The following is a 5,810-nucleotide window of genomic DNA, read 5'->3' as shown; positions in this document are numbered from 1 at the left end:
TCGTTACAAATAAGTAAATAGATAAGGAAAGTAAAAGGAAAATAACTTACGAAGATGAAATAAATAAACGATAAAAATGGTGAATGAAGAATGATGACAACAATTAGGATAAAAATCGTGATAAAAATGGTAATAGAACTAAAAGAATCAACAAGAAATGATGAAAATAGCACCAAAACCAAAACCAAAAATAAGCAATAATAAGAAAAACAACAAGAAAAAATAACAACAACAGAAACAAAAATAACGAAATGACAAAAACAAAAATAACCAACAACAAAAACAACAAAAATAACCAACAACAAAAAGCAACAAAAACAATGAATAGCAAAAACAACAATAACAAGAAACCACAACAAATAGCAAAAACAACAACAAAATCAATATCAGCAAAAACAACAAGAAACAACAACAACAAAAACGATGAATAGCAAAAACAACAACAAAAACAATAACAAAAACAATATTAGCAAAAACAACAAGAAACAACAACAAAAACAATGAATAGCAAAAACAACAACAACAACAACAAGAAACAAAAACAACCACAACAACAACAATCGTGACTTTAGGAGCGCGCAGAGCCTCTCGCATCAGCGCAGAGGCGGCATTTCCTTTCAAGATTAACATTAATTAATCAGCTGTGAAGAAACGGCTATGATGGGGGGAGGGGGGGGAAGGAGGAGAAAAAGTAGATGATGATGATGTAGAAGAAGAAGAAGAAGAATGAGGAGGAGGAAGAGGAGGAGGAAGAGGAAGAGGAGGGCGGGGAGAAGTTTTAGATGATGATGGTTAAGAAGAAGGAGAAGAAAAAGAAGAAGAAGAAGAAGAAGAAAAAAGAAAGAAGAAGAAGAAGAAGAAGAAGAAAAGAAGAAGAAGGAGTAGAAGAAGAAAAAGAAGAAGAAGAAGAAGAAAAGAAGAAGAAGGAGTAGAAGAAGAAGAAGAAGAGGAGGAGGAAGAAGAAGGGTGAGGAGGAGGTTGAGGAGAAGTTTAGATGATGATAATGAAGAAGAAGGAGTAGATGAGGATTAAGAAGAAAAAAACGACGATGATGATGATGAGAGAGAGAGAGAGAGAGAAAAGGTATAAGATGTTAAACAGCAAATGATGATAATAATGTAAATTATGATAATGATAAGGATGGCGAAGATGATAATAATAAGGATAATGATAATAACTATGTTAATGATGATGACAAATACTGTAACAGTAATAATGACAATGGCTATAGTGAAATTCTATAATGATCATGAAAATTATAATGATGATAACAGTTACAACACCGATAACCAATACATACATAAACAGATAAACAAGTAAACAAACAAACAAACACCTATCCCCCCCTCCTCCCTCCCCCCCTAAAACACCCCCAACCCTACACCCCCAACCCCCCTTAAAAAAAAAAAAAAAAAGGAAAATAGCTATCGACTTTGAAATACCACCTCCCCCTCCCCCCTCCCTCTACCCCTTACCCCTTCTCCCTTCTCCCTTACCCCCCATTAAAAAAAAAAAAAAAAGAGTTAGGAGATACCCATAGGATGAAAAGAATATGCTGCTTCATACACGTGATCTGTCGAAATCTTGAGAAGGGTTTTTGGGGGCGAGACATTTTGTCTGCGATGAAAAGGTCAGGCCGTGATTAATGAAGCGCTTGGCTCGCTATCTCTCTCTCTCTCTCTCTCTCTCTCTCTCTCTCTCTCTCTCTCTCTCTCTCTCTCTCTCTCTCTCTCTCTCTCTCTCTCTCTCTTTCTTTCGTTTTTTATTTTTTCTTTCTTTTTTATTTTTTCTTTCGTTTTTCTTTCTTTTTCTTTCTTTCTCTTTCTTTCACTCTCTCTTTTTTTATTTTTTTCTCTCTTTCTTTCTTTCTTTCTCTCTCTCTTCCTCTCCCTTCCTTTCCCTCCTCTCCTCATCAACCCTTCCCTTCCTTTCCATCCTTCCCTTCTCTTCCTCTCATTCTCTCCCTCCTTCTCCCCCCCCCCCCCCTGTGTGTGTGTCTGCATATGTGAAAAACAATTCAAAATTATTGCTAAATATACAGTAGATATCCCTTAATGTTAAAAAAAAAAAACATATATACATACATATATATATATATATATATATATATATATATATATATATATATATATATATATATATACATACAGAAATAAAATACATCCACACATACAAGTCTGTACATACCAAACTCACTCACACACACACATGTACACACACACATGTACACACACACACACACACACACGCATACACACACACACACACACATGTACACACACACGTACACACAAAAACCCTTCCATGTACGTATTACCTAAGCCTCACCATCTCCTCTCCTCATGTCACATCATGTCACACCATTACCGGTCACTGTAATCAATCTAATTAGTCGTACGTTGGTTTCTCATTGTACCGCTCACGCCGCTTCAGGTTCGATGCGAGTGTCATGGTGACTGAGTGCCTTTATCTCACCATCACAATGAGCGTGATGGTGAAAAGTCTTTTGGAAAAGGTGGTGTGATTTTCACCTGGTGTGTCTCGTCAGGGTGTGGTTTTGTTTTTGTTTTTGTTTTTGTTGTTGGGTATCGTCAGGGTGTTGTTTTGTTTGTTTGTTGTTTACTTGTTTTTTGTTTTTGTGTTGTTTTGTTTGTTTTTTGTTTGTTATTGTTGTTGTGTATCGTGGGGTGTGTTATTTTGTTTGTGTGTTTATTTGTTTGTGTGTTTATTAGTTTTTTATTTGTTTTGTGTTTGTTTGTATAGTTTGTTAGTTTGTTTTTGTTGTTGTGTTGTTTTTTTGTTGTTCGATCCACTTCAGGAATCCACATTTCACATAATCCACCTCATCAGCTAGAATCCACTCATTTACCATCCATTCCTTTGCAATCCACATCATTACGATCAACACCCCCCCTTATCCACATAGCTTTAAATTACATCCATCTGAACCACATATCTTAAATCCATAGTCTTATAATCCACGTCTTTTAATCCACATACTCTTATAATCCACATCATTTAATCCACACACTCTTATAATCCACGTCTTTTAATCCACACACTCTTATAATCCACGTCTTTTAATCCACATACTCTTATAATCCACATCATTTAATCCACATACTCTTATAATCCACATCTATCTAATACACACACTCTTATAATCCACGTCTTTTAATCCACATACTCTTATAATCTACATCCTTTAATCCACATCGTCTTATAATGCACATCCTTTAATCCACATACTCTTATAATCCACATCCATTTAATCCACACACTCCTATAATCCACATCCTTTAATCCACATCGTCTTATAATGCACATCCATTTAATCCACACACTCCTATAATCCACATCCTTTTAATCCACACACTCTTGTAATCCACATCCTTTTAATCCACACACTCCTATACATTCGCACATCTTTGTAACTCCACACATTCACTCTCTATAACCCACATCCTTTTAATCCACACACTCTTATAAAATTCCACATCCTTTTTTAATCCACAACACTATCTCACCCTCTCTATAACTGCCACATTCTCTCTTTTAATCCACACTATCCTATAATCCAATTCCTTTTAATCCACACACTCACCGTATGCATATAATCCAATCCTGTTTAACACTACACGTCCTATAATCCAACCATCCTCTTTAATTCCACACACTCCTATAATCCACAGCCTTGTTACACAACACACTCTCTTTTATCCACAACTCTCTTTTAATCCACACACTTCCTATAATCCTCACACCTCCTTTTAATCCACATACTCTTCATACTCATTGCTTAAATCCACATCCTTTTAATCCAACACATCTCTTATAATCCACACTCTTTTAATCGCTCTTTATAACCCATCCTTTTAATCCAACACACTCTTATTGAACTTCACACATCCTTATTAATCCACACACTCTTATAATCCACATCCTTTAAACCACACATACCTATAATCCAATCCTTTATACAATCCACACACTCTTATAATCCACATCCTTTTAATCCACACACTCCTATAATCCACATCCTTTTAATCCACACACTCCTATAATCCACATCCTTTTAATCCACACACTCCTATAATCCACATCCTTTTAATCCACACACTCCTATAATCCACATCCTTTTAATCCACACACTCCTATAATCCACATCCTTTTAAATCCACTCCACTCCTATAATCCACATCCTTTTAAATCGCCACACAACTCCTATAATCCACATCCTTTTGACATCCACCATACTCTTGATAATCTCACATCCTTTTAACTCTCCACCACTCCTCATCAATCCACATCCTTTTAATCCACACACTCCTATAATCCACATCCTTTTAATCCACATACTCTTGTAATCCACATCCTTTTAATCCACACACTCTTATAATCCACATCCTTTTAATCCACACACTCTTATAATCCACATCCTTTTAATCCACACACTCCTATAATCCACATCCTTTTAATCCACACACTCCTATAATCCACATCCTTTTAATCCACACACTCTTATAATCCACATCCTTTTAATCCACACACTCCTATAATCCACATCCTTTTAATCCACACACTCCTATAATCCACATCCTTTTAATCCACACACTCCTATAATCCACATCCTTTTAATCCACACACTCCTATAATCCACATCCTTTTAATCCACACACTCCTATAATCCACATCCTTTTATATCACACACTCTATAATCCACATTCCTTCTTAATCCACACACTCTTATTAATCCACATTCCTTTTAATCCACACACTCCTATAATCACATCCTTTTCAAATCTCCACACTACCTCTATAAGCCATCATCCTCTTCCTACATCCACACACTCTTATAATCCACATCCTTTTAATCCACACACTCTTATAATCCACATCCTTTTAATCCACACACTCCTATAATCCACATCCTTCTAATCGACACATTCTTATAATCCACATATTTACCATCCACACACTCCTGTAACTTTTATCATCCACACACTCAAATGATCCACGCCTTCACCATCCACACACTCCAATATTCCACATACTCCTGTAATCCACATCATTATCTTCCACACACTACACTAATCTATCCCTTTGCCATCCACACTCTACTAATCCACACACATTCCTATGATCTACACTTTTACCATCCACACACACTCTCGTTATCCACATTCTGGACATCCACACACACCCTCGTCATCCACACACATCCACGTCATCCACACACACCCTCGTCATCCACATTATCGTCATCCACACACACTCTCGTTATCCACATTTCCGTCATCCACACACACCCTCGTCATCCACATTATCGTCATCCACACACACCCTCGTCATCCACATTATCGTCATCCACACACACTCTCGTTATCCACATTTTCGTCATCCACACACACCCTCGTCATCCACATTATCGTTATCCACACACATCCACGTCATCCACACACACTCTCGTCATCCACACACATCCACGTCATCCACACACACCCTCGTCATCCACATTATCGTCATCCACACACACCCTCGTCATCCACATCCTCCTCATCCACACACATCCAAGTCATCCACACACACCCTCGTCATCCACACGCACCCTCGTCATCCACATACATTCACGTCATACAACACACCCTCGTCATCCACGTCATAAGAACAACAACAACAAAAATATTACTACTACTACTACAACTACCAATATTAGTAATAGTAATTGTAATAATGATAATAATAATGACAACAATGATGATAATTATGATGATATTGATGATAATGATGATAATGATGTTGATGTTGAT

The sequence above is a fragment of the Penaeus japonicus genome, unplaced genomic scaffold (assembly GCF_977035675.1).
Source record: "Penaeus japonicus unplaced genomic scaffold, GWHDUDI00000001_assembly GWHDUDI00000039, whole genome shotgun sequence".
NCBI classification, from domain to species: domain Eukaryota; kingdom Metazoa; phylum Arthropoda; class Malacostraca; order Decapoda; family Penaeidae; genus Penaeus; species Penaeus japonicus.
This window is presented reverse-complemented; position numbering follows the sequence as displayed.